This window comes from Bison bison, unplaced genomic scaffold, assembly GCF_000754665.1.
Source record: "Bison bison bison isolate TAMUID 2011002044 unplaced genomic scaffold, Bison_UMD1.0 scf7180017864478, whole genome shotgun sequence".
Taxonomy (NCBI): Eukaryota; Metazoa; Chordata; class Mammalia; order Artiodactyla; family Bovidae; genus Bison; species Bison bison.
The window spans coordinates 469,986-482,522 of NW_011495038.1; positions in this window are offsets into that span (position 1 = coordinate 469,986).

Below are 12,537 nucleotides of genomic sequence, written 5' to 3' on the forward strand. Positions count from 1 at the left end.
GTTGCTAAGAGTCGGGCACGACTGAAGTGACTTAGCAGCAGCAGCAGCAGCAAGTGGCTTATAGATAAGAGGAATTTACTTCTCCCAGTTCTAGAGGCTAAACGCCCCAAGATCAGGGTGCCTGCATGATCAAGTGAGGGCCCTCATCATGGTTGCAGACTTCTGGTTGTGTCCTCACATAACAAAAGGAAATCAACCCTGAATATTCATCAGAAGGACTGATGCTGAAGCTGAAGCTCCAGTACTTTAGCCACCTGATACGAAGAGCCATTGGAAAAGACCCTGATGGTGGGAAAGAGAAGGGGGCAACAGAGGATGACATGGTTGGGTAGCATCACCAATTCAATGGACATGAGTTTGAGCAAACTCCAGGAGACAGTGAAGGACAGGGAAGCTTGGTGTGCTGCAGTCCATGGGGTCACAAAGAGTTGAATATGATTTAGCAACTGAACAACAACCACCTCATGAGCTAATGGCTTCCCAAAGGCCTCTCCTTCTAATACTGTCACTTTGCGGATTAGATTTCAACATAAGAATTTGGGGGGACACGTTTATATACTATTCACATTCATATGCAAATCATATTCTTGGTTGTTAATTAATATTGTTTGAGAACTTATTATTTCCAAAGCTCTGTTTTAAGTGCTTCACAGGTAGCATTTTTCACAACCCCATGAGACAGGTATTATTCCTGTCATAATTCAGTAAATGAGGAAATTGAGGTAAAAAGTTTAGTCGTTTGTGCCAGTTCCTACAGCTAGTAGGTGATGGGTTCCCAGACTATGGACCCAGGCAATCTGGCGCCAGAACATACACCCCTGACCACTCTCCTGTGACAGTCATTTCCTGGAGAGGACATCAAAGTCCTAAGAAAATGGGACGTGATTTCTTAGAGAGGAGTATGCAAAACAGCTGTGTATTGATGTGGAAAAGGAGCCGAAAGGTGTGAAACATGACCACAGCTCTAAGAAACTTCTGAGTTAGCACACTGAGCTCCTGGTGTGAGTCAGCTGGACACTGTGGGTGAGGCGGCCACTCAGCGGTGCAGCTCAGATCTCCTTTCAAGAGAACCCCCTTGGAACAGGGGAACAGCCTCCAGCTGCTACATAATTAGATCTGCCCAAGCATTCAGGCTGAGGCCGTGCTCTCCCCAGGCTGTGGACAGCCAGTGACTAAGCACAATACCGCAGCCTGACATCCCTGGTCCATTCCGATGCCCCTGGTGGAGAACATTTCAGTGGGGCTCCCCGTCAGCCTGGACAAGACTCTCTGCTCTTACCCAGTGCTCCTGCCTTCCCGCTGTCCTTCCCCAGGTGTCAGACCAGCATCAGGGCTGACGGCCCACCCCTCTTACTCCTCCGCCTTTGCCCCTTTATCCTTCACAGGTGCTCCCCCCAATAAATCTGTCTGATTTATTTATACCTGTCTGATTCTGTCTTGGCATTTACTTCTAAGAGGATCCAAGCAGACACAATGAGAGAAGTAAAAGAAGTTTGGGGAAAATGACTCTTTTAGTCTGCTTGGGTGGCTATAACAAAATACTCTAAATTATATGGCTTAAACAGCACAGATTTATTTCTCAAAGGCCTGGAAGCTGGGACGTCCAAGATCAAGATGCTGGCAGATTCAGTGAGAACCGTCATCCTGGTTTGCAACAACAGCTGGCAAGAACCCTGTTCCTCATTTGCCACAGCGACCTTCTTGGTACACCGTCACATGGCCCTGAGATCATCTGTCTCATTCCTCTTCCTTTTTGTAAGAGTTGAGATTTTTACCTAGAAGATACAAAGTATATACAAAATTATGATGAATATATGCTGGAGAGGGTATGGAGAGAAGGGAACGATCCTACGCTGTTGGTAGAAATGTAAATTGGTGCAGTCACTGTGGAGAACAGTACAGAGGCCCCTTAAGAAACAAAAAAATAGAGTTACCTTATGATCCTGCAATCCCACTCCTGGGCATATACCTGGAGAAAAATGCGCGGTCCGAAAGGATGCATGCACCCCCAATGTTCGCTTCAGCACTGTTTACGATAACCAAGACATGGAAGCAATCTAAATGTCCACTGATAGACGAATGGATAAAGAAGATGTGGTACATATATGCAACAGAATATTACTCAGCCGTTAAAAACAATGAAATAAGGCCATTTGCAGCAACATGGATAGACGTAGAGATTGTCACTCAGTGAAGACCGGCAAAGAAGGAGAAGTAGCATATGCGATCCCGTACATGTGGAACTTGAAAAGAAATGATACTAATGAACTTAATTACAAAACTCACAGACTTAGAGAATGAACTTACGCTTGCCATATGGAAAGAACAGGGGGAAGGGATAGTTATTGAGTTTGGTGTTGACATGTACACACTTCTATATTTAAAATGGATAACCCTATGGCTATTTCATGTTGATATATGACAGAAACGCACACAATATTGTAAAGCAATTATCCTCCAATTAAAAATAAATTTAGAAAATCAGTTCTGCCAAATAAATAAATAAATGTTAAAAAAATAAAAATAAAATAGATAACCAACAAGGTCCTATTGTACAGCATAGGGAACCCTGTTCAACGTTATGTGGCAGCCTGGATGGGAGGGGAATTTTGAAGAGAATGGATACATTTATGTGTAACGGTGAGTCCCTTTGCTATAAACCTGAAATTATTAACATTGTTAACTATACTGTAATATAAAATAAAAAGTTTTAAAAAAGAATTGAGATTTTATTTAAGGGAGCCAAAGTATATACAAAATTATAATGAATATTGTAATAATCATGACAACAATACAAATAATGTTTTGAAAAACTTTTTTCATGCTTACTTTTTTAAAAAACTTTTAAATTTAGATTGAAGGATAGACAATTAACAATGTTGTGATAGTTTCAGATGGACAGCAAAGGGACTCAACCAAACATATGTGTATTCATTCTCACTCCTCTTCTTATAAGGGTGCTAATCCCATTCACGAAGGCTCTATGCTCATGATTTAATTACCTTCCAAAGGCCCCACCCCTAATACATCACATGTCACATTAAGACATGTTGACAGTTGTTTTGAAGGACCACGAATATTCAATCCATACCACCCTTCTCTTGTTTTGACTATAATCTACTTGTGTTTAAATGGACATACTAGAAACCATTAAGAAACAACCCAAGACATCCTATGATTTCTGAAATGTAAATATATATTTTGTTTGTTTTTATTTTTATTTTATTTTTTTAACTTTACAATATTGTATTGGTTTTGCCATATATCAACATGAATACACCACAGGTATACACGTGTTCCCCATCCTGAACCCTCCTCCCTCCTCCCTCCCCATACCATCCCTCTGGGTTGTCCCAGTATACCAGGCCCAAGCATCCAGTATCGTGCATTGAACCCGGACTGGCAACTCATTTCATATATGATATTATACATGTTTCAATGCCATTCTCCCAAATTATCCCACCCTCTCCCTCTCCCACGGAGTCCAAAAGACTGTTCTATACATCAGTGTCTCTTTTGCTGTCTCGTATACAGGGTTATTGTTACCATCTTTCTAAATTCCATATATATGGGTTAGTATACTGTATTGGTGTTTTTCTTTCTGGCTTACTTCACTCTGTATAATAGGCTCCAGTTTCATCCACCTCATTAGAACTGATACAAATGTATTCTTTTTAATGGTTGCATAATACTCCATTGTGTATATGTACCACAGCTTTCTTATCCATTCATCTGCTGATGGACATCTAGGTGAAATGTAAATATATTTAGAATTTCCTCTTTTTCCTAGAAAAGCTGGATAGTGCTTACAAAAATACATATGACCCCCAAGGGGGGAAAAAAGGGTAGAGGAACTCAGGCAAAGGAAAATAGGGCTGGTGAGTGCCCAGCAGATGACAGGTGGAAGCAGGTGGGGCACAGATCGGCCTCGGAGCTCTCTAGTGACCCAGCAAAGAGCGGCTCCTGGCCTCCGCAGGACTCACGAAGTCTGTCAGGTAAAACCAACCCATTTCTTTCAGAAGAGGCACTGCTTCTTCAGCTGCCAAGACCTACCTATGCCAAGGACTAGACAACCAAAGTCTCATTGCTACTCCCTGGTTCTAGGGGATGGCCCAGCATCACCTGGTGCCTTGCCTGGGCTCACTCAGCCAGGAAGGGGCAGAGACAATATCTAAGCCATTAATTCAAATAAGATCAGGCGTACGGAAAGGTATGGATGTGCTGTGGGCTCAAATTTCAGGACTGGCTTAGTCATCACTAAAAATTTGGCTTGAGAAAAGCAAATTTGTGAGGGGCACCACTGTCCGAAACCACCCACCCTCACCAGGCATCGTAGTAACCATCTGTATGAGTCGTCTTACAACAGGAGGTCCTGGTAAGAAACGCAGAGCTGACTAGCTACTGCCAACTGGAAGAATTCGGAAAGGTCAAAAGGAGACACCAGACACCGCATATCCTAGCAGCCTCCCAGAACCCTTCTCTCTAGAATCCGTCTTGGATGAGGGATGCATGCTACCAGGAAGGACCCTGAGAGTGATTGGTTAGCGACAATCCTGAAACTGACACCGTCACCATAAAACCCGAGACTGCAAGTCACATGGCCTCGCAGTCCTCCTGGGCTCCCTGACCCTGCTGCCCTCTGCCCAGGCTCCCCTTCCTAACAAAGTCTCCCACTTTGTCAGTACATGTCTCCTCAGATCATTCATTTCTAAGTGTTAGACAAGAGCCCACTCTCAGGCCCTGGAAGAGATTCCCCTTCCTGCAACAAACAGTTTGATGGAGAACTCAAGGAAGGAAAGTGACAGGAATCTGGGGCCACTGAGTTATTTCTGTATCTCTCCAAGAATGCCATCGTCATATCCATTTCACTGCCTCTAAAATGCCTCTCAGGCCCCATCTCTCTGAACTGAAAGAATTAGAACGGAGGGGTATTTTTCACGGAGCATTAGCTCCACATGAACTATTTTTGTTATTAATCTCCCTTCAGGCTTCCGCAGTGGGGAACGGACAGTTCCTTCTTTTTGGTAAGATCTAAAGTAGATGAAAGAGGGAGTTTAAATGATGCTTTGGCTTTGCAGGACACAAGGCTTTTCTCTCTTTTTTCAGAACAAGACATCCCAGGAGAGGAAGTGAACTTCGCAGAAATAGCAGGCATAGGGTGTGGGGAGGGGGAGCAGCCCCAACGTCCCTTTCTGAGCTCCTGTTTAGGTGTCAAGGCCCATGGGCTGGGTAGACCCCTGCCCTTTTCCAAGCATATGCTTGGCATGATGTGTTTGACACTAAAGCAAATCTGTACCCGAATTAAATCTCTGAGACAGAGTTTTGGGTGAAGTAGAAAAGAATAGCTTCATTGCTTTGCCAGGCAAAGGGGGTCACAGAGAGCTAAGGCCCTCCAAACTGTCTGTCCCCACCCCCGCCTTGGAGAAGTTTTATAGTAATGGTTCAAAGGAGGCTTGATCAGCTCAGGGACTTTCTTCTGATGGGTGGGTGGGGAGGTAAGTAGGAGTCCGAATTCATCGGTCTGTTTCCAGCTGGTCTGGGGTCTCTTGTGCTTGAGGGCAGCAAGCCCTTTTTAACAGATAAGTTCTCCCACCTGCTGGGGTTTCCGTATCTGCAGAAAAGCTGAAAGATACTGTCCTGTGTATCCCTTGATGGGAAACCAGGACTTTGCCCCAAGGCAGCACCACTGTTTCCCTTGATTGTTTGTTTCTCCCTGGTCTTGCAGCCCCTCCCTTCCCTAATTAACAACTGCCTGACTCTGCCCGTTGGAACTTGGAACCCTGGGGTGGTCAGAGAGGCTGAAAGAAGCCTGTTTCCTGTAATCAAAGAAATGGGGGACACAGAAAGGCTTTTGTGCCCAGGAGCCCCAGAGGGCTGTGCTTGATATCAACACTGAAGGGATGATTGCACCAAATACTAACGACACTAGCTCCCAACACTTATAAAGCACTTGGCATTTTATTGGATTCTCACCTCATCCTGAGAGCAAGTTTGTCATCCGCTCTGTGTGACAGCGGGGGAAACCTGGGCACAGTCCCCTCGGTCTATTCTCTTACTGAAGGTCACCCTGTTAGAATGTGCTGGGGCCAGAACTTGAACCCAAATACATAAAACTGTTCCTCACCGCTGGAGATTTGTCAGGGTTACAGTGAACAAATGAGTAAAGGTGGTATTTGGGAACGTGAGACTAGGGAGTAATCGCGGTCTGGCAGTCAATCTAAGCAGTTAACAGTTGCATAGTGTGGGCAAAGGCTGTCACCTGCCATTTCAGAAAATAGAAGATGTCTGGCCATCAGCCATCTGCCACTGCCGTGCCTGCCTCCACCCCAAGGTGCGCCCTGAGGGATGGAATGTAACAGGATACTGGCCCTAGCTAGTTACGATGCATATCAAAAGAATGATTTTTAAATGCCCAGACTCTAGCACCTTCCCATACACAGAAGAGTACTAGATTCATTACCTTGAGACGTCTGTCTTTTTGAGTATGTGTCATTAGCAGAAATCTTTTCTCGTTTTTCCTACCTGGGGTTTTGTTGTTGCTTTTTACTTTTGCAAAAGCTCCTATATATCCTTGCTCCCCCCTTACCTCTTTGGAACAGTCCCTCAGAGTGATCTGAGAGGCTGACATGCCAGGCTACAGTCATCAGTAAGGCCACTGAACAAATTTTAATTTCCAGCTTTTAGTCTGTACATTTTTTTTTTTTTTTTTTGGTCAGTAATAGCTCCTTCTCATCGACCCAGAATATGAAGAGGCTATGAAGTAGACACACAGAAAGTCACGCAAGCCAGATTTTTGGTTTTGCTTTCTCATTTTCTTTTGTTTGATTGTATTTAAAGGGGAGAGGATAATGTGTAGTTACTTGCCCTGCAGGCAAGTAAAAGTCAAATATTGAGCATCCATTAACTTTGAAGGGGTCAAGAAGTGAGAATTAGTAACACTAGGCTTCTGTGAGAGGCCCGAAGCTCCTAATCTAGGGTGGGAGGGAGTTATCCCTGGAGAGCTCTACTGCACCTAAAAAGATAATGCTGTGGACAGAGGGTCAGGAACATGCCGATTGCCCCTGTGGGGCTCTGGAAAGCTTCCTGATAGACATAAGCTGGACCACGAGGGACGGGCATGACTTGGAAAGACAGTTTGGGAGGAGGGAAGTGGCCCTCGAGGGAGGAGGGACAGTGTGAGTGAGTGCTGGAAGCAGGGAGCCTGCTGGAACCTTTGAGAAGCTACGAGCAGACCAACACGGGCCGAGTTAAACGGTGGTTATCATCATCGTGAACGACAAAGTTGCACTGGTGGCTCTAGTGGTAAAGAACCTGTCTGCCCCTGCAGGAGACACAGGTTTGATCCTTGGGTGGGGAAGATCCCCTGGAGGAGGGCCTGGCCACTTCTTGCCTGGAGAAGCGCATCCCAAAGTAGTTTACAGGGTGGCAAAGAATCGGACACGATTGAAGCAACTTAGCACACACTAGACTCTTTTAGATTGTTTTACATTATAGGTTATTACAAGATATTGAGTAAGTGTTGCTAATAGAGTAGGATTTTCAGACTCGGAGTCTTCAGTGCTGAAAGGGGTAAAAGTTAAAGGTCGTTTCTCCTCTTTGCCAGCCTGCAGTACCTATGGCCCCCCTCCTTATAACTCCACCCGCCACCCTCCAGCTCACCCCTTACCCCACTGGAGGGAGCATCGCTGCACCTTGACGGCTCTGGCACGATGCTGAAATCTGTGCCTGGGTCTGCAACCATCAAGGCTCCCTCCCCATCCACACAACAGCCATCTACACGAATGAATACAGGATTCCTGCCCTTCTAACCAAGCCCTACGCCTTCCCTTCTCTTGACTGTGGAATTCTTCCAGCAGTTCCTGTTCCCCATTTTTCTACTTTTCTCTTGTTCTCCTCTGAGCATGTTCATTTATTTCTCCCAAAGTGCAGCTTTGGACAACCCACCATGCCCACCTTCTCTGAGTGCCAGTAAGTACTCCTCTGGGTACTGGGAACACAGCAGTGAGGTAAGTAGACAATTTGTTGATGGAAAGGGAAGGGGGACTTGGGGCGGGGCAGGGGAAAACTGAGGTGTGTTGGTCATTTACCAGGTAGGGCAGGATGCAAAGAGATTTACACACGTTATGTCTTATTCTTCCCAAATGGGACCATTACTCCCACTTTGCAGATCAGCAAACTGAGACTCGGGGAAATGAAATTGCTCAACCAAAGTCAAGTAAGTAGTGAAACTCTGATTGGAGCCTGCCTCTGTCTGACTCCAGACAGACAGACAGCTGTGTCAGAAGGCCAGCCCTGGTCTTGAACACCTTTGAATCTCCAAATTTAGAACAGCGTCTTACGTACAGTAGGTGCTCAGTTTTAAGCAGTTTTTAGACACACTCTCTAAAAGCACTGCCTCACTATTTATTATAAGCAAAACATATTCTAGCTCTATTTCCCGCATATCTTTTTTTGTTTCTCTTCCACTTCAAAACCACAAACATCCCTCCTCCCACCTCCTCCCTCTCCCAGCCTTCCTTGAGCGATCTTCCAGCTTTCCTGCCGGGCCCTGGTGCTCTAGGGCTTCTGACAGCCTATTAAATAGTTCTGTTCTGTCCTCACATGTTTTATGAGATTTTTCCCAATGACCCAGCTCAGGAGATAATGGAAGGACAGATGTGGTTCTTCAGGGGCTGACAGATGGGCATGCAGCCTTTGGTGATTTTCAAGTGGAAGAAAACTGAAACTCAAGAGGAGTTTGACTTTTTTTTCTCCCCTCTGATTTTGACGGCCTCAAACAACTCCGCCTTCTGCAGCCTGACCAGCGTCCTGAGGGGCAGCATCAGTTCCAGCGGACTCTGGACTGGAGCCCCCTTGTAGCTAGTGACAGGACAGCCAGGATGAACCCAGTTCCTTCCTTCCTCACACCCAGTTCATCGCTCCTCTTCCTTGAGTCTTGGTCAATAAAAGGGCAGTAAAATGTATCAACTCTGAGTGTCACTTTCCTCTTGAGACTCTGGAGCTTGGCTTTTCTGTCTACTTTTAAGGGCAAGTACATTGTCTTTGGCAACTTTGTGAGAGTGTTCCCCCTAAACTGAAACTTCTCTTCCTCCAAAAAAAGAGAAGAAATCAAGGAAAGGAAGGAGGGAGAGAGAACTAATATTTAGCGAACATTTAGGCTTTTTACATGTATGTCATTTAAATGCCACAGAAATTAATGAAGAAGTGGCAGCACTGCCCAAAGCCATGATGTTGGCAAAAGGCAGGGTGCTGGGTTGGATATGTCTGTTGAATGTGAGATTCTGATTGACTGCTCAGCAGATGACTGGAAACAAACAACAGAAGCTTGGGAAATAGATGTAGATGGGGGGAAGTAGAAATACATAAGCCAGAGATGGAGTTGTGGGGATCAGCCACATAAAGCCGTACTGTGGCTTCCTAAAAGAGTGTAACCCAGTGGAGCAACTCTGTTCTTTCTGTACCCAGCTCCACACCACCATGATCCATCAGCTGCAGAACTCTCAAAACTCAGGGGACTGTGCCTTAGCTATTCTGTGTGAGTCTTCCTCAGAATGTTAAGGGTGGAGGAGGCTGCTAAAGGCAATAGGCAGGAGAGGCTTAAATAGAGGTGACTATGGAATGGAAGGAAGGATGAGCGGTCAACCCTCTGGGAGGCCATACAAGAAGCATCCAAGTAGGGCATTCTCAAAAATGCAGGCAGCCAGGGGACAATAAGGCAGCTTCAGTCAGGGTCTGATGCCCATACTCCCATTATCCTGCCCTGTGTGGACTCATCATAACTTTGGAGCAACTGCCCAAATGTCTTCAGTAGAGCCCTGCTCAACTTCCCTGAATTTATTACAGCATTGTTCATAGAGGGAGCAGTTGATGCCGTCATAACAGCATGCCCCCTCCTGGACCATGGAGCAGCAATTGGGATATTATTGTTGTTGTTTAGTCTCTCAGCTGTGACTGATTCTTGTGACCCCTTGGACTGCAGCCCGCCAGGCTCTTCTGTCCATGGGATTTCCCGGGCACGAATACTGGAGTGGGTTGCCATTTCCTTCTTCAGGGGATCTTCCCGACCCAGGGATGGAACCCGAGTCTACTGCTTGGTAGGTGCATTCTTTACCACTGAGCCGCCTGGGAAGCTTGTAGAAGCATCACGCACTAAGTTTGGAATTGGTTGGGGAAAAAAGATGTGTGTGTGTGTGTGTGTCTAAGAGAAAGTGTGTCTGTGGGTGTGTGTGCTTGACTTTAAAAGCATTTTATTATAGCTACTTTGAGCACAGACTAGCTTATGAACATCCACACTGATACCTACACCAAATGTTACTGACCAGTGTTCTTTGCCTCCTTAATCAGTAGAAAGTAATCAGAGACCAGACAGGACATTCAGGCAAGGCTTTACTGGGACCTCTGCTGCAGGAGGAGGGGAACAAGAACATCTGACAGGTTCCTTGTTATCTTGCTCCCTGAGGAGGGCTGACTTGGTTCCTTATTTGGGATGAAGGTAGGGATGTGCCCACGGGTCAGACTGGAGAGGTGGCTTAAGGGGTCTGCCCGCCACTTTAGGTGGTGTGTTTGCAGGGGGCATGCACAGTATCCTGCTTTTGCTCCCTACTCTTCTGAAGTGGCAGCTGGACTTTTTGGTCTCCTTATACCTTATTGTCCAGATTCACCCCAACTGTGCATGCACACAATTAGGTTTTGTCCCTTACAGTTTCTTTATATTTTGTTGCCCGAGGAGACATTTGTCCAGATTCAAGCATTGCAGCACTTCAACAGAGGGTCCCAGGTCCTAGCCTGTCACAAAGACAGTATTCAATGTAGAAAAAATGATTGTTACATGTAACATACTGGAGACTTTAAATGCATAACATGAAGTTCCTCCTTTTTAGAGGAAAAAATCCAGTCTACCGAAGGGATAAGACAAAGGCACAAATGAACTTTTAAAAAAGACAGGATATGTGTATTGATATATGTGTGTTATCTGAACCAATGCCATCTATTTCTTAGCATAAAGAAGGCTGAGAGGAAAGGCAAAATTTGCTGACATCACTTCATTTTGACATCTAGTAATTTATTCAAGAGGTACCTTGGTTTAAAAAAAGTGACCAGACGCATTTCTTTCCTTTCCTTCATAAGTAACCCAAGGGAGATTCAATAGATACTACATGTCTAAACCTGGAACTGAAATAAATTTAGTTCATTCAGTTTGAGTTTCTTCAACCTGCCCAAGAGGCTGGAAATAGAAATTAAATTGAATTATGGCTATTTATATATTTGTATGCCTGAGACTATTGCCTGAGAGTTATACTTGTTAAATATAGGGCAAGGATTATCTATGAGTAGACAGTATAGAATAAATAGATAAATAGGTAATTAACTATGTAACATTTAATATTAATATGATATTGGTGAAAAAGATAGTTTAGGTCAAGACAGAAACAAGATAATGCAATGTTTCCCAAACTAAGACAAAAATCGATATCTACTGGAGAGCTTTGAAAAGTATGGCTGCCTGGGAGTTAGCCCCTAAGATTTTGATTTAACTGGATTGGGCATGGCCTCATCAGTGGTGTTCAAAGGTCCCAGGTAGTTCTAATGTGCAGCCAAGGATGAGAATCATGAGGATACAGAAGGGAAGTTCAGAGAATAAAAAGACACCTTGAAAATCTAGGACATGATTTCCAAAATTAAGCAAAAAAATAAAATTGTCAGTGAAATAATTGAAACAGAAATAGTAGAAAATGCCCTAGAAGGTATAACAAAAAGATGGAGACCAAATTATGAGAAAAAATGAAGGACAGAAGTGTTAGTTTACCAAGGAGTTGGAATTCTGAACAAGATGAACAGAGGAAGTGGAGAAAACAGATTTTTCAGAGGGATGAGAAATTTTCCTAGAGCTGTAGGCTGTGAATCACCAAAGGACTCACTGAGAATCAAACATAATAAGTGGTGATGGACACACAACAAGATATATCACTGGGGGATTTTGGAACAGAAAAGAAAGACAGAATATCCCAAGAGACTGCAGAGATTCAAAACAAAACTCAAACTAGGACATATATAAAAGAACACAAAAATAATTGGCATCAGCATTTTCAAGAAGGCTGAAATTTAGAAGAAAATGGAACAAAGCATTTAAATTCTAAGAGAAGTTTGTTTCAAACCACACTTCTCAATACTTTGGCTACCTGATGAAAAAAACCGACTCATTGGAAAAGACCCAGATGCTGGGAAAGATTGAAGGCAGGAGAAGGGAGCAACAGAGGATAAGATGGTTGGATGGCATCACCAACTCAATGGACATGAGTTTAAGCAAACTCTGGGAGATAGTGAAGGACAGGGAAGCCTGACATGCTGCAGTCCATGGGGTCGCAAAGAATCGGATATAATTTAGTGACTGAACAGCAACAGGAAAACTATCAATTGAGGGTTTGTGTGTGTGTGTGGCGGGGGGGAGAGGGTGAGGTGGGTAGAATAAAGCTAGCTGTCTACATAAGGGACTCAAGATATGTTACCCCTCACTCATCCTTTCCTAGGAAGTTATTT